The sequence below is a fragment of the Kogia breviceps genome, chromosome 11 (genome assembly GCF_026419965.1).
Source record: "Kogia breviceps isolate mKogBre1 chromosome 11, mKogBre1 haplotype 1, whole genome shotgun sequence".
Lineage (NCBI taxonomy): Eukaryota > Metazoa > Chordata > Mammalia > Artiodactyla > Physeteridae > Kogia > Kogia breviceps.
The window spans coordinates 2,061,592-2,088,248 of record NC_081320.1 but is presented as its reverse complement, the minus strand read 5'-3'; the positions used below and the strand labels follow the sequence as shown (position 1 = coordinate 2,088,248).

The following is a 26,657-nucleotide window of genomic DNA, read 5'->3' as shown; positions in this document are numbered from 1 at the left end:
TAGAGTTGAAATTGCTTTTGATCTAAGAAGACTAATTTAAAGTCAATTATTCATTTGTTTATCTACTCAGGGTGATATCCTATCATGTTTTTTCACTTGACTTTTAGTAGGTTCTGATTTTCTCTCTTTTTCTTTTTTCTTTTTTTTTTGGTCTTGAAGGCATTTTAAAAGGATGTGTTTACATTTACCAAGCTTTTCCCTGATGGCTTTTGGCCTTGGTGGACTTGCCAATCTAGATAAAGGGGTAGTCAGAACACCTGGCACCTAGTTAATGACGAAAAATAATTTGCTGAGAAGTTTTCTGTGATAGCCCTGATTTACCATCATCCCGGGATTGCAAGGATGCTTTCAGTGTCAAGACATAGCTGCAGCTGCTGAAACTAGAGGATGCTCTGTCCCCTCCCACACAGGAAAGGGGGCGCGGTTTTTGGGCTCCCGCCCCCACCTCGCAGAACTTGCCCTTTACACCCTGGTGCTTTAGCTCGGGCGTCCTGCTTTCCTGGCCCCGAGGCAGCAGCCTCAGTTACAGGGGTCACGTTCAAACATGACGGTCCAGAGGGAAGAGGGGCTGTCTCCCCCGTGGCACTTTCTTAAGGGCCGGGACTAAGACTGACCGTCACCTCTCGTCGTCTGCTTTGTGCTGCATCTAAACACCGGCCAGCGGAGGCCTTGCTCGGCTGAGTGTGGAACGAACCGCAGCCCTTCAAAGCAGGGGAACCTAAAATCGATTACAGTGTGGCTCTGAGGCTGGCCAGAGGTCACCTTCTAAGTGAGAAGGACCAATGGCGTGGTGGCACCAGGTCCTGATTGGCAGGAAAGGACTCAGAATGTGTTCAACAGAGAAGGTCAATCCGGAGGGGCTGGGGGCTGGGCAGCGGCCCCGAGGAGGGGCTGGCTGAGGCCACGCGGGGTGCACCGGCTGGAGGACACACCTGCTTCTGGCTCTTTCTACACAGTTAACCCTGCTCTTCCTGCGTAAACAGCTTTCTGTCTCTGAACACTTCGTGAAAAGAGACTCATTAGAACCACCTGGAAAACTGAGGCAAGAGTTCATTCAGAACAATGGCTGCCTGCAGAACAAAACCATGTAAAAATCAAGTGTGCTTCTGTCTCCTGAAATAATGATTCTGAATATGTAATGGAAACATTTCATTGACAATAACAACAAACATGGAAAAACAAAAGAACACGCTATCAGATGCCATGAAGATCCTGGCTGGATGAACAAACTGGAATTTAAACGGAAAATCGTAAAAGAAGATTTGACTGAATGGAAAGGCATCCAGCACGTCTGCAAGGGAAAAGCTGAGTATTACAACTATGCCAATACTTTCTATTACTTGGAAGGAGAGGTAGGTGGGGAGGGGGTTTGAGAAGGGGGGGGCAGGGGCAGGGGGGCCCTGTGGGTGAGGGGCCGGGACTAGCTGGGTGGGGCTGGTGGCCTGTGAGGGGGGAGCCCTGGGGGAGGCCGGAGTGGGGCTGTGGCTTAGGCTTACGGTTTGAAAAATATTCTACTTTGTTCAGAGGGAGGCTTTGAAACGTTGTAGCGAAAAGAGACATGAGACTTTTCTGGTAAACAAGGAAAATAAGGAAACAGTGAGCAGGGTGGGAAACAGCATAAACAGGCCTGAAAGAGTTAAGCCATCTTGGTTATCCTTTAGCTGTTACCACTAGCAAACGCGTAGAGCTAGGCGTGTCCTTCACCATCTCTGACTCCGTGTGAATTACCCTTTGCCCCGGGCATTCTTCTCCCACGTGCTCCATTTCCGAAAGGAGGGCACGGCCCATAACTTCAGGGACACCAGACCGGGCTGCTGAGCTGCCTGACGCCAGCTTTGGCCATGAATTTGCAGAAGAAAAGAAATGCAAGGTTAATTACTGTGAGCCTTATCACCTACCCCAGACCCCCCCCCGGCTGTGTAACCTTTCCCTATTCCCCGGGGAGAGGGGCGCAGTCCTTGAGGCGCTATAGCTCCTAGTGAACTGTGTCTCCTCTTGCCCGGCAAAAGGAACAAAGCCACTCTTTCTATTTCCGCCACACTCTGTCTCCCCATTTCTGTTCGGCGTCGGTGGACAGGGAGCCAAGATTTGGCAACAGAAACTGTGCTGTATCGTAGTAGAATTTTATTTTAACTGCTTAGATTTAGATGGTATGTGTGTGCTCTTTTTCCAGATGACCTTCAGTAGCTTAATTTAAGGTCTTTTGTCCCATTTTTCTTTAATTTTTTTTTTTTTTTTTTTTTTTTTTTTTTTTGCGGTTCTCACTGCGGTGGCCTCTCCCGTTGCGGAGCACAGGCTCCGGACGCGCAGGCTCAGCGGCCATGGCTCACGGGCCCAGCCGCTCCGCGGCACGTGGGATCCTCCTGGACTGGGGCACGAACCCGCGTCCCCTGCATCGGCAGGCGGACTCTCAACCACAGCACCACCAGGGAAGCCCTGTCCCATTTTTCTTGACCACACTAATCCAGCCAGACCCACACACTGGGCTTGGCCAGGATGCCCGGAGCCTCTTCCTGGCGGCTGGCCGTGTGGACCTGCGCTGGGCTCTGAGCTCCCGCCGTCCCTGCCGCCCGGTCAGGGTATGGGCAGCCCCCTAGGGCCTCTCCCTTTGGGTCTTGCTTCCTGTCTGTGGACATGGGCTTTGTATTTTCTCTGCTCCTGTTCAGTTCAGTACAATAAGAACAGAGAACTCCGTTTCAGCCTAAGGTGAAGACAAGCCAACATTGTAATCAGGATCTAGGATTCTTATCTTGGAGCACGTGGACCCTTAAAGGGTATGTGGACAGGCCTCGTGGAGTCAGCCAGACCTGTGACTGGTGGCATGGTTTATCCATGTGTACACACACACATGTGTTATATAGGGAAATATAACATGCTGTATATCTGTGTATACACATATCATACATGTTATATATGGGTATATACTATATGCTATACTTATATATGGGTATATAATATATGCTGTATATATATGTATACACATGTATTATACATGGTTATATAACATATGCTGTATATCTGTGTCTATACATGTAACACGTTATATATGGGTATGTAATATATGCTGTATATATATGTACACACATAATATATATTATATATGCGTATATGATATATGCTGTGTGTATAAGTACACACAGCATATAATATATGCAGTTTTCTAGGGAGAGTGCCTACAGCTTTCCTCAGGTCCTGTAAAGGGTTCATGTTCCCCAAAGTTGAGTATATATTGAATATGCATCGCCCTGTAATGGTGATCTCTAAACTTTTGGGCCTGTGCACCCCACAATATATGCCTATTTATTTATCTATAAATTATATACATGGGCTAATTGATGAACTGAAGATGAAACAGAAGTTTCGAATATCTTTCTAGTGACAGTGGGGTCATAATACCATTGGGTCAGGTGTCGTGTCACAGGATGTGGTTTGCCACCAACAGGGCAGTGTCACCCTGCTCCTTCCTGAGGGTTCATCCCACTTCCTTTCTGGTCTAATATTGTCATTGCTTCTATCTTGTACCGCGGCTGAGGGACTAGTAGGACGTTCGCTTGGACTTGCATTATTGGGACTATATTCAGTCTATGGTGAATATGTGGCAATCTTTTAAAGCCACTTTTCCATCTTGTGAAGTTATTTTAATTAAAATTAATTACCATAATCAGTTATTCAATCAACACTGCTTGTGGTGTGAGCCCTTCTCTGCTGTGGCTGGATACTATTTAAAAATATTATTTGAAGATCTGATTTCTTTTTCTACCGTTTATGAAGCAGTGACGTTGTTCTGGGGCTCATTGCCTCAGGGAGGGAGTGATTTGATATTTTTGTATAAACATCTATGTGCAAAAAAACCTAAAGGAATTAACTTAGTGCCATTAAGACTAATAATAGATTTCATTAAGCTGGTTGGATAGCACATCTGTACGTGAGGCATAGGTCTGCATGTGCAATGATGTCTTTTTTCTAAATCAGTCAAAACCAGCCAGAAAATCAAATTCACTGAACGAGTATTTGTTGAGCACGCGTTTTCCTCCAGGCCCCCTTCCAGGCCTTGGGACTGTGGCTGTGAACCAAGCAGGTGGAGGTGACCACCTCCAGTGGCACTTATATTCTAGGGGAGACAGGTACTTAAAACAAGTGAGTGAGACGCACTGAAGGTGAGGGGATGGGAGGGGCTCCCAGAGACGCTGCAACAGGGAAGGAGGAGGGGTTGTGGGCATTGGGGCTACAGCTCTAAATAAGGGGCCAGGGAAGGCCTCTTATTTGGAGATGTCATTTGGGTAAAAACCTGAAGGAGGTAAAGGAGTGAGCCATAGGGGTTTCTGGTGGGGAGAGAATGCCAGGCCGAAGGAAGAGAGCCAGGGTCCAGGGGCTGGTGCATTCCTGTGAGCTTGTGTGGGGAGGAAAGGAGGTCAGAGACCCCGCTTGGAGGTAGGTCACAGGGCCCTAGAGACCCCTGGGGGAACGGTTACTGTCAATTTCTCCTTTTGGAAATATGTATGGGTACATATACATTTACAGTTGTTATATCTTCTTGTTGGATGGATCCCTTTGTCTTCATGTAATGTCCTCCTTTGTCTCTTGTTAGAGCCTGTTTTACAGTCTATTTTGTCCGATACGAATATTGCTACTCCAGTTTTCTTTATGTTTCCATTTGCAACGAATGACCTTTTCCATTCTCTCATTTTCAGTCTGTATGTGTCTAGATCTGAACTGAGACTCCTGTGGGCAGCATAGAGCTGGGTCTTGCTTTTGTATCTGGGGGTCATGCATATTCATGAAGGGGCAGCCATGATCATTATAATGAGGCAAAGGCTACTCCCCAAACCCGCGAGTTCGGTTGCCTCAAACCGCGAGTTCGCAGGAGCTTGGTTGTTTGTTCACACCGTGGTTTCTTGTTGACAGCAATGCACTGTAACCTTTTGGGAACATCTGGTGTTTGGAACTTTCTGCAACTTAATGGTTAGTTTCTGTAAAACAGAGCACACTTTGGTTTAAGCCCATCCCTTTCCTACTGCTGCCTAGTTAACACAGGTTATACCCACAAAAGTCTGTTACCCATTTGCAATGCCTCCTTCCCTCACCGGTCAGTTGGACTCTCCTCTGCGTGTTATTATCCACACTCGGGGTCCCAGGTTTGGAGAAGCAGCTCCTGGACACCAAGGTAGAAGGAAAGAGAATACTGGTCCTTGTTTCCTTGTGAAAGTAACAAGTGTTAATCCTGCTTACATTTTGACCAAAATAAGTAAGGCAGCTGCTGGTTCGGGGGGCCAGAGGGGCAGTCCTACCATATGTCCAGAAGAAAGAAGCAAGTGTTTGTGAACATCCTAATAAATTCTGCAACGATCATCACAAATAAGCATTTACTGAATGTTTCATGGTGACAAGGCACTGTACCAGTTAGCCTACAAAGCGGTAGAAGTGACTTTTAAAAGTAAGGACTCAATTGTAGCAATTTTATCTCTGCTCGGGGAGAAAGTTATTCTTAGCGTTTCGTGACAAGTATTGTTACTGACCTGGGTTCTTGGATTCTTTGCCCAGTTTTTTTTTTTTTTGCAGTACGCGAGCCTCTCACTGTCGCGGCCTCTCCCGTTGCGGAGCACAGGCTCCGGACGCGCAGGCTCAGCGGCCACGGCCCACGGGCCCAGCCGCTCCGCGGCACGTGGGATCTTCCCGGACCGGGGCACGAACCCGTGTCTCCTGTATCGGCAGGCGGACTCTCAACCACTGCGCCGCCAGGGAAGCCCATGGATTCTTTAATCAATAGAAATCGGTAAGAGGGCAGATGAAGAATTCAGACAAGGCTTTCCGGGGACTCGTGCAGCAGCAGGAGGGGGCGAAAACCAGTAACAGGTGGCCTTGCTCGCTCCCGGGGGGGGGCAAGCTGGTCCCTAAAATTGGGAGAGGGTGGGGTGGGTCCAGGGGTCGGGCCGAAGGGGGGGCTTGGGTATTCTACCCACCCCCTTGGTGGAGCTGTGTGCAGGGGGCGTGCACCGGACCCCGCTTTTGTTACCAACTCCTCAGAAGTGGCAGTTGGATTTTGGTCTTTTTGTATCTTATTCATAATTTGCCCCAACTGCACGTTCACGCAGTTATTTTTAGTTCCTTATAGTTTCTTTGTATCTGTTTGTCCAGGTGCAAGCACTGCAGCAAAGGGTCCCAGGTCCCAGCCTGTCTCAGTATAAATTACTGGTTCTTAGAAAAGAGGTGTGATTGTGACCTGGGTAAAAGCCTCTTTCCTGGACAGTAACACTCTTATGTAAAATTTGGGAAGTAAATGATCTATTGAAATCACTGTGATTGCATTTGTTAACACCTTGAAATAAGGAGAGATCTTATTCAGTCACAGAGCCTGACACAAGGTTATGGCCATAAAACAGAATCTTTTAGAAAACAAAGCTCCTGATGGTAAGCGATCAGATTTCTGTAGTAATTGCCATAAACATGCTTATTCCCAAATTTCCTGCCCACTGCTTCCCACCCTTGCTAAAAGCAAAACCGTTAATATATCTGTCTCAGGAGAAGAATGATTTATCTTTTTGTGAAGTGGGTTTTTCAGATCCGTCACCCTCCTGCTGTGTTGTGTTAAGCCGAGCTTTGAGCTGGGGGTAGAGAATAGTCATTGTATGGGGTTGCATGCTTCTATTTTACAATCCAATTTTCTCTTCAAAGATACCTCTTAGAACATCACATGCATGCTTTAAAGCTGCAAGGATCTCTGAAGTTTCCTCTTTTCTGTAACTAAAGGTTTTTAAGTCTAGTAAATTAAACTTCAAGAAATAAAATGAGAGCTTAGTTAATAAGCTGGCAGTCTGGGACTTCCCTGGTGGTGCAGTGGTTAAGAATCCGCCTGCCAATGCAGGGGACACCGGTTTGACCCCTGGTCTGGGAAGATCCCACATGCAGTGGAGCAACTAAGCCCATGCGCCACTACTACCGAGCCTGTGCTCTAGAGCCCGTGAGCCACAACTACTGAGCCTGTGTGCCACAACTACTGAAACCCACATGCCACAACTACTGAAACCCATGTGCCACAACTACTGAAGCCCGTGCTCCTAGAGCCTGTGCTCTGCCACAAGAGAAGCTGCAACAATGAGAAGCCCATGCACGGCAACGAAGAGTAGCCCCCGCTCGCCGCAACTAGAGAAAAGCCCATGCACAGCAACAAAGACCCAACACAGCCAAAAAAAAAGATCTATGCATTAAAAAAAAAAAAAAAAAAAAAAAAAGCTGGCAGTTTGTCCACAGAAATGGCTGGAGGCTTTTTAGGTTCCAACATACTTACTGTATTTCCTGACTTGTCATACAATTTGGCCAGGCTTAGGAGCAGATGGGGTTTAAATTGAGGATGAAAATGGAAGGACATGATGTTCTAACATAAAACAAGAGCATTTACTTGTCATTTCACCATTACATATTTATTGATTTGGATTTTTAATTTACCTTTTAGTCTTTGAGTTAAAATTAAATACACTAGAGAATGTCATTTAATATAGCACATGAGCCACTGCCTTTAAGGGAGTTGTTGGTAACTGAGAGGGGGGCCTTGGTGGAATGGGTCTAAGTTCAGGCTTCTGAGTATATGCATGTATGCATGCATGTGTGTACATTATGTGCATATGCATGTAATGGAATGTGTATGTGTGTGTTCATGTATGTGATGTACATATACATGCAATGTGTGTATGTAATGTAATAAAGGTGAATGTGACGTGTATAAGTGCACATGTGTGTGAACACATGCATGTATGTGATGCTCATATGCATGTAATAAAAGTGTGCATATGAGTGTTATGTGTATGTACACGTGCATGTAAGGTATGTAAGCATGCAGGTATGCCATGTATGTATGTATGTATGCACGCATGCCTGTACGTACATAAGTACATGTATTGTTGGATCCTATTGAATTTTTGCTTCCGCAGGGTGTGATATATTGACTTTTCAACATCAGACATCTTACATTTATTTTTCTTTTTCAAAATTGCGTTGGACATCCTAATTTTTTTGTATTTCCGCAAACATTTTATAAGCAGTTTGTCCATTTTTGTGTACTAGCTTGTTGGGATAAATTGGAATTACATTAAAGTTATATATCAATCTGGGGAAAAACAACATCTTGACAATTTTGAGCCTCCTGGACCATGAACACAGCATCTCTCTCCATTGATTTACATCTTCTTTAATTTCTTTTCATCCATGTTTTGTGTTTTTCAGTGTAAATGCCTTACACATATTTTGTTAAACTTATTCCTATTTCATACTTTTTGTTATTGTATGTTTTATTGTCTTTTAAGTTTCAATTTCCAGCTGTTTATTGTTAGTACATACATAGAAAATAATTGTTTTTTTTGTATTCTATGATCTTCTTAAACTTACTTATTAGATCTGGTAGCTTTTTTGCAGATTCTTTGGACTGTTTTACAAAAACAATTATGCCATCTGCAAATAAAGAGTTTTCCTTTCCAATCTGTGTGCCTTCTCCCTCCCTCCTTCCCTCCCTCCCTCCTTCCTTTCTCTTTCCCTCTCTCTCTGTCTTATCACACTAGTTAGGATTTCTAATACAATGATTAATAAAAGTGTGACGGCAAACATCCTTACATTGTTCCCAATCTTAGAGGAAAGCATTATTTTATTAACAATAACTTTGATGTTAGTTGTAGGGTTTTTTGTGGTTTTTTTGCGGTACGTGGGCCTCTCACTGTTGTGGCCTCTCCCGTTGCGGAGCACAGGCCCCGGATGCACAGGCCCAGCGGCCGTGGCTCACGGGCCCAGCCGCTCCGCGGCACGTGGGATCTTCCCAGACCGGGGCACGAACCCGCGTCCCCTGCATCGGCAGGCGGACTCTCAACCACTGTGCCACCGGGGAAGCCCCCTTCTTTTACTTTTCTTTGTTGTCTTCTGGCTGGATAATTTCCAATGACCTGTCTTTCATTTCTCAGGTTCTTTCTTCTGCTTGATCAAGTCTGCTATTGCTCCCTATTGCATTTTTAAAATTCACTGTATTCTCCAGCTCCAGAATTTCTGTTTACTTACTTCTTTTTTATGATTTCTGTCTTTCTGTTAAGTTTCGCATTTTGTTTGGGTACTGATTCCCGGATTTTATTGAACTGTCTTTTTGTGTTTTCTTGTAGCGTACTGAGTTTCCTTAAAACAACCGTTTTGAATTATTTATCTGCCAGAGCACAGATCTCCATTCCTTTAGGGATGGTTTCTGGAAGACTACTGTGTTTCTTTGGTGGTGTCCTGTTTCCTTGTTATTTTTCGCATCCCCTGAAGTCTTGCATTGCTGTCTTTGCGTTGGAAGGAGTCCCCTCCTCCAGTCTTCACTGAGTGGCTTCAGAGGAGAAATATTTCTTCGTCAGTTCCGTTAGGGACTCTGAGACTTTCTCAGGCCTTTTCTGTAGATGCCTCTGCTCTGCACTTCTTGTTCCCTCGCAGAGGGAGTCCTTGTGGCTGTATGCTTTAGATCCTACAAAACCGAACTGGCTGCCTTCTCTCTGGTGGTGTTAAATGTTCGAGTTTGTGTGTTTTCTCCCAGTCCTGCAGAGTCTGGCTGGCTTTCTGTGTTGCTCACTAGCTGTCTGTAGAGGCTCGCTTTTGCTGCCCTCGGGGACATGATCAGGGAGCCAGCCTCGGGGTGTGGCTTTGTGTGGGTAAGGCACATGGAGTGCGGAGGGCGCTTGTGGACCAGCTGGGGGGATCTGCAGGCAAAGTATCCCCCCCACCGGCTCATGGGAAGGCTTCCTGTTGGAGTCGGCCAGGCAGAGAGTAAGGTCTGCCCCCTCCTGACGCTCTCTGGGAGCTCTGGGTGCTGTTCTCCCAGCCCCTCTTCACCCTTGATCACGTAGCACACCTTGGTGTCTGCAGGGCACACGCAAGAAAGAGACGGGCCCCTCTGGTGGTGCTGTGCACACGTGTGGAGCCCAGGCACTCACTCATATGCGCCCCTTCTCCCTTGGGAAAGAGTGTGCCACCTTGGGGAAGGGGTGATTGGGTAAAGTAAAACTGTTCCTCTTACTCAGTGAGCCCACTGTACCCAATTTCTGCACCGAGGGTGCACTGGAACTTCTCTGCCTGACTCCCACGAAGGTCCTGTCATCAGTGGGTAATTGTTACAACTGGTGTTCTTTGGGGAGAAGATGTTAGAAAATGCCTACTCTGCCATTTTGATGATGTCTGTCTCCCATATATGCTTAGTCGTTTCTTTGTTTAAACAAAATAAATTTATTTATTTATTTTTGGCTGCGTTGGGTCCTCATTGCTGCACGCAGGCTTTCTCTAGTTGTGGCGAGCGGGGGCTACTCTTGGTTGCGATGCACGGGCTTCTCGCTGCGTTGGCTTCTCTTGTTGTGGAGCACGGGCTCTAGGCGCACGGGCTTCAGTAGTTGTGGCACGTGGGCTCAGTAGTTGTGGCTGGTGGGCTCTAGGGTGCAGGCTCGGTAGTTGTGGCACACGGGCTTAGTTGCTCCGCAGCATGTGGGATCTTCCCAGAGCAGGGCTCAAACCCGTGTCCCCTGCATTGGCAGGCGGATTCTCAACCACTGTGCCACCAGGGAAGCCCTGCTTAGCCATTTCGAATATTCTCCTATGAGAAAGAAGGCCGTGATAAGCCCTTCTGTGTCTAGAGCCTTTCCCTGTATTTAGGGTTATTCCTCTAGAATATTTCCTGAAATGAAACGACTCGGTGCAGAGCAAGGGCCGTGTTAAGGGTACCGGGATATCCCGCCATCTCACTCTCCTACAAGGTTGTGCCAGTTTTCAGCTCTGCCACCAAGAGGCAAACCTACTTCTTTCATTTCCCTCCTTATCACTGAGTATTACCTAAAAACATTTGCTAATCTTATGGGCAGTTTCCTATATTTTCTGACTTCAAGTTTGATTTTCCTTAGCATCCCGCTTGTCCCCAAATAGGCGAGCTTGCATATCCACACAGCACGGAGAAAGAACACTTCTCACTTTGCTTTTGTTTAGAAATCATTAAAAAAATAATAACTTTTAGGGCTTCCCTGGTGGCACAGTGGTTGAGAGTCCGCCTGCCGACGCAGGGGACGCGGGTTCGCGCCCCGGTCCGGGAAGATCCCACATCCCGCGGAGTGGCTGGGCCCGTGAGCCGTGGCCGCTGAGCCTGCGCGTCCGGAGCCTGTGCTTCGCAACGGGAGAGGCCACAGCAGTGAGAGGCCCGCATATCACACACACAAAAATAATAATAATAATAACTTTTAAACACCCTTTGTGTTCCTTTCCCTGCGATGTATGAAACTATTTGTATACGCATTCTCAAGTCAAAATCGTTATATGATTATGTTGCAAGTAAACAAACATTCAATCAGATGTCATTAGTATTCACAGTGGAACAACCAGCATCTTCATGGTGAAACATCGAGACGCCCAACCTGCAGGGAGGAGATGGCACAGAGATAATTACGCGGAAACTAAGCGCACAGCACTTTCAAAGTCCCATAAAAAGCACACGTTTCTGCTTCCTTCTCGCCTGTTTTCACTCATGCTTTCTCGGTGAAAGAAGTTTACGGTGAGCCCCGCAGCAGCCGTCGAGAAACGCATTTGACAGTGTGCAGTAGCAGGAAAAAGGGCAGCTCTTCTCTTTGGGTGTCTCCGAGTCCATCCCCGCACCCGCGCCTTGGCGTTGGTTTCTACACACACATGACGGATACGTAATCTGGGGAAACAGACCCTAGAGTAAGGATAAGCATATGCTAATGGTTTAAGCGCAAACAGTGTTTTTGTTTGTTTTCTGTTTCTGTAAGTTGTCTCTCTTTTTTTTTTTTTTTTGTGATATGCGGGCCTCTCACTGTTGTGGCCTCTCCCGTTGCGGAGCACAGGCTCCGGACGCACAGGCTCAGCGGCCATGGCTCATGGGCCCAGCCGCTCCGCGGCACGTGGGATCCTCCCGGACCGGGGCACGAACCCGTGTCCCCTGCATCGGCAGGCGGACTCTCAACCACTGCGCCACCAGGGAAGCCCCGTAAGTTGTCTCTTTTAAGCCTTGCACCCGTCTCCGGGGAAGAAGGAGCCTCGGAGGAGACAGAGGTGAACCCAGGACAGTCCCCTGGCTTGTGGTTATACAAGTTAAGCTCTTGAAACCCAGGGCTCTCGCCCTTCTGACCCCAGGAGGTCTGCCCTCTTTTCTCAAATCAGATCCACGGGCAACGTCTTACTTGTGCTGCTGTTTCCCTGGCAGCTGGAGTGGTGCTGTGTCTTCAGCGGGTCTCATGACATTTCATGGCCTTACACCTCCATCCGAAGGACACCTCTTTGCCCACGCAGATGCACAGTCCAAGGGTGGGGTTGGTGCAGGTTGTGGGGCTCTTCATTCTGCGGGGCTGCATGCATTTGACTGATAAAAACGATGTGGTTTTTGGCAAAGCATCTTCGTGTGATTTGCCACCTTCGTCCACACCCATTGGAAAGCCGGTTGGCATCCCCTTCGCCGGGATCCAGGTCTGGGTTCATTCGACTCTGCTCCTCTCTGTGCAGCGTCTCTGAGCGTGTGGCCAGCCACTCCCTTTGGCCCCAGAGGATGTCACCACGGAGCCTGCAGAGAGAGTCGGGCAGTCAGAGGTGACTTCCACTGGGAAGAGGGCCAGCGTCGTCGTGGCACCTGGAGCGCACGGCGGGCAGAGGCGGATGGCTTCTGGAAGAAGCAAAACAACAGGAGTGAATGATAGGAAAATTCCAGACTCTGTCAAAACAGATGTTGGTCCTGGCTCCGTATTCATCGGCTTTCTGTTCTGAGCAGCTCTCTTAAATGCTCCCTAGATTTTCTCAAGGTCTGTCGTCTTCTCTGAACAACAGGAATAAGAAGTTTGACATATTGCAAAGTTTTTTTTTTTTTGTATCAAATGAGATAATGAGAGGGAAATTCTTTGGAAAATTCAATCTGTGTGCAAGCCTGTTGTGCGGATATGTTTCCTTAAATCTTATACCCGCTCCCCTCTTCCCTGTGATTCCTCGTTTCCCTCCCCCAGCTGTGCCATGGAATTCCTTCAGAAGTGTTAGGCAAACTTCTAAATCTTGACAACATAAAATAACCAAAATTTGCAAGTTTGGGAAGAGAAAACGAAAAGAATTTGAAGGGTGCTAATGCCATCATGTTTCATAACGGGGTAATTCCATACTCCTAGAATAAAAACAACTAAAAACTACAAAAAAAAAAAAAAAAAAAAGGTTAGGCAAAGGTGATTTCCCTGCGGAGAACTCCCTAGGGTAAACGCTGCTGGTATGGAATGTTCTCCATCCTGTAGAGGGAGTGTCTGAATCGTGGAAACTCACACCCCTTAGCTGCTCCCTCCTGACATTAAAGCAAAGAATTACCTCTGCCGTGGTATCAGCTTATGGGGAGGGAAGTGCTGTTTTGTGGTTGTTTGGAATTAGGCGGCAGAAAAGAAAACATTAGTACTCTGCTAGGCAAGCCATAAAATGGGATTTAGCCCCTCAACCTATTGTAAAATTAGGAGACCAATGAAACAGGGAGCAGAGAACACAGTTCATAGAAGGGAAGGATATCAGAGCACGTGGTAATGGAACGAGTGGTGGACGGCAGTGGTGTGGGAGCGGAAATTGCAAGAACATCTCCTAATTCAGGACCCTGACCGCGCGTCCGGGAAGCTTGTTTTCTTTAGGACGACATGATTTAAAGACAAGTTTTCAAGCTGGGTTTTAAAATGAACAAGGCAAGAATGATCCTGGAATGGACACAGGGTCATTCATTCCAGCTATCCGCTCAACAGTGCTTGGACTCACTTTTAAAGAAATCTTTACATTTGGGGCTAATTTTAAGCTTGCAGAAAAGCCTAAATAATACAGAGGGTTTCTATGTATCCCTCACCCAACTTCCCTAATGTGAACATCTTACCTACCTGTAGAACCATTACAAAACTAAGATATCAACATTAGCACAGTACAGTTAACAAAATAAAGACTTGACTCGAATTTCATCTGTTTTGACTCGGTAACTGACAAAAAAGGCCAAAAAAAGGACGTAGGGGACACGTGAAAGCCAAGTGGATGTGGACACTTAACTGAGTCAGCTCTGCTCGCTGCACGGCAGGCCCATGAACCGGAGACGAGGTGCCGAGGCAAGGAAGACGACTTTATTCGGAAAGTCGGCAGAACGAGAAGAGAAGATCGCAGACTAGTTTCTCCGATAAACCATCTTACCGGGCTCTGGATGCCAGTTTCTTTTATAGAATCGGAGAGGGCGAGGCGGTGAGGAAGTCAAGTAAAAGGGCCACCAGTCTTGCAAAACACCTCCTGGAATGACCAGCCTCGGGGAGGGGATGTGTTAATGTCTTCTTTTCTGCAGCCTTTCCCAGGAGGGCAGGGTTCCCTGAGGCAGGCCATTATGTATGATTATAATAACAAAAGCAACAGAAAGCAAAGGTTAAAGTCAAAGAAACAGACCCAACCTGGAGTCCCATTTAGCGCTTTCCCTGTTACATTCTGAGACGGGGTCAGTGGCCCGATCCCGCCATCGCTGGATGTGTGGGTTTGGCTGCTACTTACCTTGCTGGAGCTCAGTGAGCTGTTCTCCAAGGCTTCTTCTAACTCCAAAATATTACTGTTTTATATTCTGCTCTGTGGACATAGGCAGCATGGACTGTTTTTGGAGGGAACGTGGGCGGGAAGTATAATTGTGAGGCCATGAGTACATTTTGAAATTTGCAAACCTATCTGCAAAAATGCCATTCATAGTATGGAAAGATTTATTGGCTTATTCAATCCTACCCACAACTTTATAATGTAAGGGACGTTGCCTTGTTGCAGATTTCCTCCTATTTATTTATGTATACATGTGTTTATTAGAGTCTGCCCAGTGAAGATAGGATTTAAGGTGGAATTTCCTCCACTCCTCCATCTTCCTAATCTTTCCATAACTCTATCCAGAGCACTAGGTGGCGATGTTGTGTTTTTAAAAGCAGGTTTCTTTTCAGAAGCGATCATTGACCAGTGAGATGATACTTAAAAATAATAATTATGTTTTCAATTTTAGCTAATTTTGGAATCATATTTCCTCATTGCTTAAAATGCAACAAGAACCCTTAATTCTTTTTTCTTTGAATTTTATTTTATTTATTTTTTATACAGCAGGTTCTTATCAGTTATCCATTTTATACATATCAGTGTATACATGTCAATCCCAATCACCCAATTCCTCCCACCACCACTTTCCCACCTTAGTGTCCATACGTCTGTTCTCTACGTCTGTGTCTCTATTTCTGCTTTGCAAACCGGTTCGTCTGTACCATTTTCCTAGGTTCCACGCATATGTGTTAATATATGATATTTGTTTTTGTCTTTCTCTTACTTCACTGTGTATGACAGTCTCTAGATCCATCCAAGTCTCTCCAAATGACCCAATTTCGTTCCTTTTTATGGCAGAGTAATATTCCATTGTATGTATGTGCCACATCTTCTTTATCCATTCATCTTTCGAAAAAGAACCCTTAATTCTTAAGCTCAGAGGCACTGGGGTTTTTTGTAGTTGTTGTTACTGTTCTTCAGGATAACTATCCCAATATTGAAGTAAAATAAAATAAAATAAAAATCTATATCCAAAGGTAAAAAAGGAATTTGAATTTTCCCTTAAAAGAATTGCGAATTTATGCTGAAAATATTTAGCGAATTGACAGAGAGATTTCTATTCTCATGGAAGTCTGTGCCAAACCCAGTATTAGCTGTTTTTTAGTATATCTGTTTTCAGAGAAAAAAGTAAAGGCTATTCTAAGAAGCAAAGATAATTTTAGGTCACTATCATCTTATGATTTGGGGAGAAGAAAGACATAAATCTGACAGATAACTCTTTGCAACCAAGAACAATTACCCAGGGCACCACTTTCTAGAATGAGGGTAAGTGCCAGAAAGAAAGAGAATTACGTTAGACGAAGAATTTTCTCCTGAACAATGTGAAGAGTATGGACTCACCTCCTCCACAGCTACTGGCTCTAGAAACTATTAGTTTAGAGGAAAAGTCATTTGTATGACTTTTATGGGTTATGGGGGGCTTCCTTTCACGAGCCCCTTTGCATTTGCAGGGGATTGGAAGGCGGTTTTAGGGGGTCGTGTTTGTTCCACGTGTCCACCCGTCACACAAAGGGAAACGCTTCAGGAGCAGAGCAGGGATGTTCAGCTGAGGCTGCTGGAGAGGAGAAGCTGAATCCAGTGTCTCCCCGTCCAAGAGCCGTAACATCCAACCAATGAATGACAGGGATGAGGCTCTGATGCCCACGTCTAAGTCTTTCCAGTGAAGACCTAGTGAGGCCTCAGCAGATAGTGATCTCTCTTCCACTTTGGTGCGGATTTCTTTTATTACTACGTAGTCTGGGTTCTTTTATGTATCCCAGGCTGGTCAGTGCTGGGTGATGAGGTCATTGCAGCACGGCCCATATCAATCTCTCTGTGTCTCTCTCTCTCTGTGTCTCTCTCTCTCTGTCTCTCACACACACACGTGTTTTCTTTTTTGAAGTTCATTTGGTGGACCGTTTTCAGGAGAACTATGCAAGAGGTTTGCTTTTTTCCGTAGCACCCTGCAACATTTTCTAGTACTGGTCCTGCCATTTCATAAACTAAAACTAAACTAAATTTCTAAGCCACTTTCCTCGTTTGTGAAACCAGTATGATAGGACCTCAAATAACCTTCCTCAAAGGGTAAGAGTGTTATGAGGATTTGATGAGATAAAACATGTAAAGCCCCTAGCAATGTGTTTGGAAGAGAATAATTCCGTACAGTTTCAGCTGTTAGTACTGTTATTGTTGGTGTCATAACTCATTGCATTTAATCATCCAAGTTCTAGGGAAAAGACACTACAGTTACTCCAGTTTTACAAATGTTCTGATAATTTAAGAAGCAACTCAAGAAAATCTAGCCGTGTGTCATATATTTAGGTGTTGGCAGAGATTACACAATTATTTCTAATTGTTTTTCCTACGGAATAAGACAATTTTCTATAGACTTTGAAACTACGAGTCAACGATTTAAAACAGTTCATGATCAGAAAGGGACCATTATTGATTTAAGTCATGTTGGGGAGAAGCTGTCTTGTGTTAAAGTCATGGGTCAGTTTTGGGCATGAGGTACCCGGTGTGTCCTCTGAGTCGAGGTCACTGAGGGACCCGAGGACCTCATGCTGGTCCAGCTTGGTTCTCGGGCTGTCGGATTTCAGGTACAATGGATGGCCTTAAAGCATCTCTTATGATGCAATATTGAATTGATTTATTCCCACGTACCTAAAGGCATTTCTGGTCAATTCAGGCTAACTGGGAACGCTGAGAAAAACACTTAAAATTCTCTGCCGTTTCATTCTGCGCGACACCTCGGTTCACAGTTGCTCAGTGAAGTGGGCTAATAGGCCCGATGCCCAAGATGAAAGTACCGGAAGAAAAGATGAACATTTACATTCACTCCAGCTTTCATGCCCAGATATCAAAGCAAATTAGTGACACTTAGGGAATCATTTCATGGCAATGGGGACTGAAGATTATGGGTTTTGACTACTGAAGAACATCAAGAAACCACGTTTTTTTTTTTGTTTTTTTTTTTTTGCAGTATGCGGGCCTCTCACTGTTGTGGCCTCTCCCATTGCGGAGCACAGGCTCCGGACGCGCAGGCTCAGCGGCCATGGCTCACGGGCTCAGTCGCTCCGCGGCATGTGGGATCTTCCCGGACCGGGGCACGAAGCCGTGTCCCCTGCATCGGCAGGCGGATTCTCAACCACTGCGCCACCGGGGAAGCCCACGTTTTTTATATATAGGTTTGCAAATGCAGGGTGATCTTCGTCTGTTTGTAGTGACGCACGCCTATTTGTGCCTCAATTCAGTGTTTCAACCTGAGCTTCACAAATTACAATCTGTGTGACCTCAGGCAAGAACATGTGGGATCGTAGTGAGAATTTATGAAACTTGAGTTTTGGGTTTTTCAATCATATACCGAAGTACCTCAGCTTCCTAACCGTAAGACCACTATCTCGCAAAAGGTTAGCAATACTTTTTTAATATCATCATATAGTCAGTCTGTTTTCACATATCCCTAGTTGGATATTTAAATTTTGTTTAAATTGGGATCCAAATGAGGTCGGCATTTTGATTGCTTGGGTGTCTTTTAGTTTCCCCTACATTAATTATTCTGCTGAAGGAACTGAGTAGCTTGTAGGGTTTGCCACAGTCTGGATTTCATTTATTTCAACCTCATGGAATTTTTAACCCATTACTGTGTTCTCTACAGCTCCTATAATTTGGTAGATAGATCTACATGTTTGATCAGATTCAACCTTGATTTTGTCTTTCCGTCCTTCCATCCTTCCGTCCTTTCGTCCTTCCTTCTAGACGTCTTCTTTCCATCAGGAAGCACATGCTCTCTGGTCTCTTTTATTGGTGATGTTTATCATTCATTGATGAGCTATGTTTAGACTTATTAATTCATTAATTCATTATACTACAAAATGTGATATTCTAATTCTATCATACTTAGTTTATTTAAAGCTGGGATAATTCAAGAAAGAAACTTTCCCTCGTTAACTATTGGGTTATTCTGATGTAGGCATTTTATAGGAAAGAGCTGATTATTGCTTGAATCCCTCTTCTCCCTTTTATTTATTTATTTATTTGCGGTACGCGGGCCTCTCACCGTTGTGGCCTCTCCCGTTGCGGAGCACAGGCTCCGGACGCGCAGGCTCAGCGGCCACGGCTCACGGGCCCAGTTGCTCCGCGGCACGTGGGATCCTCCCGGACCGGGGCACGAACCCGCGTCCCCTGCATCGGCAGGCGGACTCTCAACCACTGCGCCACCAGGGAAGCCCCTCCCTTTTTAAAACCCAGTTTTTAAAATAATGAGTTGGCTCCCTAACATATATCCAAGGTTGATTGATGGGTTGAAGGTCTTTCCTTTTTTAAAAGTATTGTAAACCTCTAGATATTTAATGTGTTTCGATCCATTGCCATTGATATCTTTGTCGATGTTCAAATCATTCTATTTGCAGCCAGTGGGAGCCTATTCAACTTAGTTCCTGAGTCCTTTTGGCAAGACCCTGGTGGTCTTGACAGCTTCCTTGCTTTCTGGTGGGACAAGGTGTTCCAGATTTATCTTATACGTTGGAATCGGCCATTTCTCAAGGACCCCTACTTTATTTGAAGGTTGCAATCTGAGATGTCGTACTACTGTGTTAGTCTTTGTTTATAGGCCTTCTCAGTGTAGAGAACTAGGAAATAGGTATTATTTTTAAAAGATAAGTCATCAGTTTACGCTCATGTTTCCAAACTGTGCACTACAGGGCTTTTCCCTCCCTCATTAATCTTGTCTCCCTTCAACTGCGCTGAAAATCTCAGCTCCCGACCAAAATACTTCCTTGATTTATCTTCCAAAACACAGAACAGCACTGCCACTGCCGCCATCTTGAAAATGGTTTTAGAAGTTTTTAGGCTTTTGCTTTTTGTCCTTCAGGACCATCCTACTGTGGACATATGGTTAAATGTTGGTGTTTTAACGCTTAGCGTGATTTCTCTCCGAGGCATTTTGCTGCCAAATAGATACACAGGTTTGTTTTGTTTGCTTTTGATTTTTAGGGATGGCTTTTGAAAATAGATTTAAATTTGTTTAGCAAATGATATAAATAATTCCATCATTCCAAAGTCAAATCTATTTTTTAAAAATCCAAAGAAATCTATCTGCCATCTGTCACTTCTACCTTATTTTCTCTCTCCTTCAGTAGGTAACCATGGGTGGGTCGTAATCCTTAAAAAGTCAATAAATAATTGTTATGAGTCTACTTTTTTTTTTTTTTTTTTTTTTTTCGGTATGCGGGCCTCTCACTGTTGTGGCCTCTCCCGTTGCGGAGCACAGGCTCCGGACGCACAGGCTCAGCGGCCATGGCTCACGGGCTTAGTTGCTCCGCGGCATGTGGGATCTTCCCGGACCAGGGCACGAACCCGTGTCTCCTGCATTGGCAGGCGGATTCTCAACCACTGCGCCACCAGGGAAGCCCATGAGTCTACTTTTTAAGCAAAGTATTCTACTAGTTTTGCTAAGTGATCCCTTAACATACTTTAGAATTCACTCATCTGGAAATAAAACGTAGAAGATGAACAGTATTTTTAGATGCTTTCTTTTTTCTTTTTAAAGGTAATTTGTCCTGTTTTTAGAATCTATAAATTAAAATAAATAAAGAATAAAATAATGATCATTCATGGTTTCATCACTTAGAAATAGCCAGTGATAAAATTTAGTTTATTTTCTTTTAGCCTTCTTTCCTCTCCAACTGATTTTTTAAACTGCAATTGCAAATTGCATTATGATTTTTTTTTTTCTTTTTGCGTTACGCAGGCCTCTCACTGTTGTGGCCTCTCCCGTTGCGGAGCACAGGCTCCGGACGCGCAGGCCCAGCGGCCATGGCTCACGGGCCCAGCCGCTCCGCGGCATGTGGGATCTTCCCGGACCGGGGCACGAACCCGTGTCCCCTGCATCGGCGGGCGGACTCCCAACCACTGCGCCACCAGGGAAGCCCTAAATATTTTTTTAAAAAAGAAAAAGAATGGATGAACAACTGCAGTGGCCGGAGCAATAGAAGCTCCATGTCACAAATCAGGGCAAGAGACTAAATGCCATAAATGTAATGCGTTTTCCTTAGAACTTTTCACCTGATGGAATCTGCATGGCTTGGCATTTCAACATTGGGTTTCTAGGGTCAGCAGTTGGTGTGGACCTGTTCTAACCAGCAAGGCTTACGCCAGCAATCCAGACATGACATCTTCGCCCGCTCGTGCCGCTTTGCTAACAGACTTACGTCCACAGGATGGCTCACACTGGTCCCAGGCTGCCCAGAAGAAAGATCCAAGGACTTGAGTGACTGGGGTCACTTCTCGGTGGTGAATTCCATGAAATGACAGCTTGCAGATGCCTCCTTTGGGAACTGAAATTGACATGGTCAAATCGCTTTGATATTGCAAGGTGGGATCTTAATATTTAGCAAGTATTTATAACCTACATTGTTTAAGCGGACACATACCTGTTTTCCGTAAAACGAAGGTACTGCAGGTCATTACTTGCTATTTTGTGCTGTCGGCCGAGTCTTGATCATTGTCTACGACCACATAACTGATGGAGTAAGATCAAGAGACTCAGGGTTGAAATGGGAAATATCACTCATGTAACAAGGTTCAATTTGATACTGACAGTTCTTGGCTTCACTGAACTACAGAATTCCTTTAGTTAATTTCCACATAACATTTTCTCTTATCTAACATAAAATTTAAAATGTCAATGTACAAACGTCCCAGTTAAATGTCATTTGTGTTGACTTTGTCTCAAAAATAACTTAAAAAGGAAAATAGCATACATTGTCAGCCAGTGTTAAAATAGGAATCAGAAGCAATGTGCTCCAAAGAAGCCATGCAAATTCCAGTTCAGTCCAGTATGGAAAACACTGGTAGTTCCCTTTATGTTATGTACATGCAAATGTGCATGTTTAAATAGTTAACACATATTAAAATCCACCCACTCTTGAAGCCTACCTATGCAGAGCACATAGAGAAACCATTTGTCATTGGAAAAAATGGCATAAAATGGCTTCTGCAACATCTGTAGGGTAGATGGATCTTTAAAAAGTCTAGTGATAAATATGAAAGAGGCAGGATGGAGTGAAGTGTTCTCAAACTCAGATTACTTTAAGTGCACAAATTACTAATGCTGGGCCGATGTATTTCCTGTTCATTTTCACTCACACCGTCCATGTTACACTGACAGTTTGTCTGAGAAGCAGTAGAGTCGCAGAGGGGTGATAAAGTTCTCCACTGTCCCCGAAGGAGTATGTACCCGACAGAGCTGCACCATCCTGGCCCCTCTCCTTTTTATAACCATAGGCAAAATGGATGATTTGCTTTTAGTTACTATTTTTGTGCGTTCAAGATAGATATTTTTTTTTGGGGGGGGGGTGGCGGCTGGAGGATTCGATTAACCTGTCAATAAGCCTTCACATATGTTTATAGAATTGTTTTAAAGTTATAGTAGTTGGTGGACATAAAATGATACCTGGAGTCTACACTTGTTTCTGGAAGTCTTCTGATTTGATCTGTGGAGTCGGCATTCTGAAGCTAAGGAAATTGTTCTGTCCTTTCCAGGAGCTCTGATGATTGTGACACGTGCTTCTGCTTCTTTAAGAGACGTTTTCAGTCGTCCTTTCCTGTGGCAATTCTCCCTTAGGTACCAGGTCTTGGAACTGTTGTTTGAAAGTTCAGTAAATTAAACCTGACCTTGAGTCGCTACCCTCCTCAAATCTGACATTCCTGTTTAGAGCTATTCACTGTTTGTCAGCGTTTTTAGAATCAATGAGGTAAAGGACCACGTGTCCTGATGGTGGAGAGTGGGCGGAAGTGGAAGGGAAAAGTTTGGCAAATGCAAATTTCTCTCTGCTGATGAAATAAAATTCATATTTTATGAAATTAAAGAAGTTTTCTTTGCCCATTTGGGGCCTCCCTCCCTCCCCTTTAGTGTGTACTGTGCGTCTGCATTAACCAGACCTCCTTAGGGGATAACATTTCTTCTTAATCTCATAAAGGGTCACAACTCCTTAGGAGGTAATCTTCCTCTTTAATCTCCTAAGGGGCCAGGATGATACTACATACATACCTGTAGGTCTGGAATGTATGAACTGTCAATAATCTGTCATTTGACATATGACCCTTTGTCTCAGAAACTTGTGTACCTGTGCTTTGACCTCTCATGGGTGGAAGAGTCCTCCAGGCCTTCTGAAAGACCCTCTCCCAGTTGACTCGAATAAAGTTTTCCCTTTCTTTCTTAATTTGATGACTAATTTTTTTGTTGACACTGCACTTGCATGTTCAATATTCCTGAAGATGGGGATTTGGGTCTAAAAAGAAGGAGCGGGGGAAGCCCAATATGAGAATTGCCTCCTAAAATATATGCGTGTGAAAGCCAACCAAATGGTCCTGTAGGATGGGCTACATTTAATTAATCTCTACAACATCTCCTGATAGCCTAGGGTTCCATTTGGAAACCTTTTAATTGCAAAGTAAATTTTCTTAAGATTGCTGCATTTTGGAGGAAAAAACTAAAAATGTTTTCTGAGTATCTGTTAGGATCTGGAATTACAAGTCATTGTGGTTCTACATTCCAGAGAAAACATGCAATGCAGCTAGATTATTCTTTCTTTTTCTTTTTTTTTTTAGATTCTTTTCCCATATAGGTCATTACAGAGCACTGAGTAGAGTTCCCTGTGCTACACAGCAGGCAGGCTCTTATTAGTTGTCTCTTTTGTATATAGTAGTGTGTGTATGTCAGTCATAATCTCCCAGTTTCTCTCTCTCCCTGCTTATCCCCTGGTAACCATAAGTTTGTTTTCTTCATCTGTGACTCTTCTTCTGTTTTATAAATAGGTTCATTTGTACCCTTTTTTTTAAAAGATTACACATATAAGTGTGATATCATATGGTATTTATCTTTCACTTTCTGACTTAGTATGATAATCTCTAGGTCCATCCATGTTACGGCAAATGGCATTATATTGTTCTTTTTTATGGCTGAATAGTATTCCACTGTATATATGTGCCACATCTTCTTTATCCATTCATCTGTTGAGGACATTTAGGTTGCTTCCATGTCCTGGCTATTGTAAACAGTGCTGCAATGAATATTGGGGTGCATGTATATTTTTGAATTATGGTTTTCTCAGGGTATATTCCCAGTAGTGGGATTGCTGGGTCGTATGGTAGCTCTATTTTTGGTTTTTCAAGGAACCTCCATACTGTTCTGCACAGTGGCTGTATCAATGTACATTTCCACCAGCACTGCAAGAGGGTTCCCTTTTCTCCACACCCTCTCCAGCATTTATTGTTTGTAGATTTTTTGGTGATGGCCATTCTGACCGGTGTGAGGTGATACCTCACTGTAGTTTTGATTTGCATTTCTCTGACGGTTAGTGATGTTGAGCATCTTTTCATGTGCTTTTTGGCCATTTGTATGTCTTCTTTGGAGAAATGTCTGTTTAGCTAGATTATTCTCTTGAATGACTAGGAGACAAGCTGATTGTGTTGCTCTTTGAAAACACAAAATGTCACGGAAATGCTAAAGAACAAAGAAAATGATGCTACTGGTTGTGACTGTAGTTTTGATTATTATCAAAACTTGACTGACCAATGATGAATGAAGGTCAGTGGGTGGTGAGCACGGAATCAGAATTTCCTGATGGTGAGTTTCCATTTTAACAAAGAGCTATACTTTGGACTTCTATTTATAGGGCTGACTGTATTTGATAAGCTTCACTCTGCTGAATTTATAGAAGAATGAGGAGCTAATACACGAATATTAACAATATGCCATTTAAACAAATCCATGAATTGAGTGTATTTTGTCATCTCATTTGAGTAAAACTTCCATGTCAAGAATAATCGTCCTTCTCTATTTCCTAGAAGGAACATGCACCATTGCGCCATTTAAAAGCCCGTCTAGTCACTGACGTTTCACTTTTTCAGCAGGAAAATGTGAAAAACGTAAGAAAAATTCTTCCTTAAAAATATCTGAATGGTAGAATCTAGGTGATGGATAAATAAGTGCTCACTGTAAAATTCTTTCACCTTTGCCGTAGGTTTAAAAATGTTTATAACAGTATGTTGGAAAAAATCTGTTTGTAAACCACTATCGACCTTAGACCCAAGGGGTCTTCATAGCACCTGGCCAATCTAAAGCAGTAGGATGTCCCAGAGTGGAAGATCTCCATCCGCTGCCCCCCAAGACCTCTTTCCAGCACAACCCCTCCCCGCCACGCCCCAGATGGGAGGCCTGGCGTCTTTTGCGCTGTCAAGCACGGCTTTATGACGGAGCGCGCCCCCTTGCTGAGGCATCTAGAAAATTAGAAATTTGGTTCTCAACGTCAAGTTGAAAGCTTCTTCCTTCTTAGTTCAGAATTTATTTTGTACTGTAGGACAGCGATTCTCAACCTTGGTGCTACAGACCTCTGGGGGCAAATCATTCCTTGCTTTGGGTGTTGCAGCATCCTCAGTCTCTACCCACTAGATGCCAGTGGTACCTACTACCTGTGGCAACCAAAAATGTCTCTAGACGTTGCCACGTATCCCCCGGGAGACAGAATCGCCCCTGGTTGAGACCCAGTGCTCTAGAGCAATTCCGAGAATTTTTTGAAAAAGTGAAATGCTGTTGAGTAGTTGGTGTGTAATTAATTTTTTAACATAAAGCAAGAGGTTTACTTTTATTTGTATTAAGTTTTATCTGGTTGATCTGGATACATCATCCAGCCCATTGATGTCTCTCTGACTTGCGATTTGTACTTTGTAAGCTCTCTCTTCCTTGGCAGGACCGTTAGGCAGGCTGCCTTAGCTACCACTGCTTCTGTGTCAGTCCGGGTCCCAGTAGAAAAGAGTTACCGGCTTGCTCGCTGGTAACTGAGGAAAGTTTGATACAGGAATTGCTCTCAAAGATAGAGGCTGGGTTTCAGAAATCACTAAGATTTTTTTTTTTTTTTTATAGTAGCCAAAATGTGGAAGCAAGCCAAGTGTCTATTGAGGGATGAATTGATTAAAAAAAAAAATGTGTCTACATTCAATGGAATACTATTCAACTTTAAAAAGGAAAGAAATTCTGACACCTGCTACAACATGGATAAATCTTTTGTTTTTCCTTTTTTTAAAAAATTTGAAGTATAGTTGATTTACAGTGCTTCTGCTGTGCAGCAAAGTGATTCAGTTATACATATATGCACATTCTTTTTATGTTCTTTTCCATATGGTTTATCACAGGATATTGAATAGAGTTCCCTGGGCTCTACAGTAGGACCTGTTGTCTATCCATCCTGTATGTAACACTTCGCATCTGCCAGCCCCCCAGCCTCCCACTCCATCCCTCCTTGGCAATCACAGTCTGTCCTCTGTGTCTGTGAGTCTGTTTCTGTTTTATAGATAAGTTCATTTGTGTCGTATTTTAGATTCCACAGGAAGGTGGTATCAAATGGCATTTGTCTTTCTCGGTCTGACTTACCTCACTTAGTATGATCATCTCTAGGTCCATCCATGTTGCTGCAAATGGCATCATTTCATTCTTTTTGGGGGCTGCATAGTATTCCATTATATATGTAGATATATATATATATATTCGCCACATGTTCTTTACAACATGGACAAATCTTGTGGATAGTACGCTAAGTGAAATAAGCCAGACGTAAGACACATAGTGTATGATTCCACTCACGTGAGGTCCCTGGAGCAGCCACATTCATAGAGACAGAAATGGGAAGAGTGGGTTCCGGGGGCTGGGGAAGGGGCTGTGGAGTTATGTTTAACGGGCACTGAGTTTCCATTTTGTGAGATGAAAGGCATTCTGGAGACGGATGGCAGCAGTGGTTGCACAGTTACATGAATGTGCTCAATGCCACTGAAGTAGCTGTACATTTATAAAAGGTTAAGATGGTAAACTCTGTTATGTGTATTTTACCACAATTTAAAAATAAGAAAAAGAAATCATTGAGGAGAGCGTAACAGCCTCTAAGCTATCGACAGCCACAGAGGAGCAAGGTGAGGGTTCCAGAACCTGGGAAGGCAGCTCCGCGGACAGGACCGTCTGGCAGAGGCTGTGCCTTCCGTAGAGGGACACACGTGGAGAACAGACACGCCAAGCCCAC

At 44.3% G+C, this 26,657-nt stretch overlaps 1 long non-coding RNA gene across 1 annotated transcript; it reads right to left on the bottom strand.

Annotated features, from left to right (window-relative positions):
* LOC136792108 (uncharacterized) lies at positions 1-26,103 on the bottom strand. The gene is made up of 7 exons (XR_010835309.1): positions 26,018-26,103; positions 22,040-22,226; positions 21,018-21,106; positions 20,796-20,921; positions 12,422-12,556; positions 5,085-5,152; positions 1-1,833 (listed from the first exon to the last, which is right to left on the bottom strand). It is a non-coding gene; the product is annotated as an uncharacterized lncRNA (long non-coding RNA).
* Between the last annotated feature and the right edge of the window lie 554 nt (positions 26,104-26,657).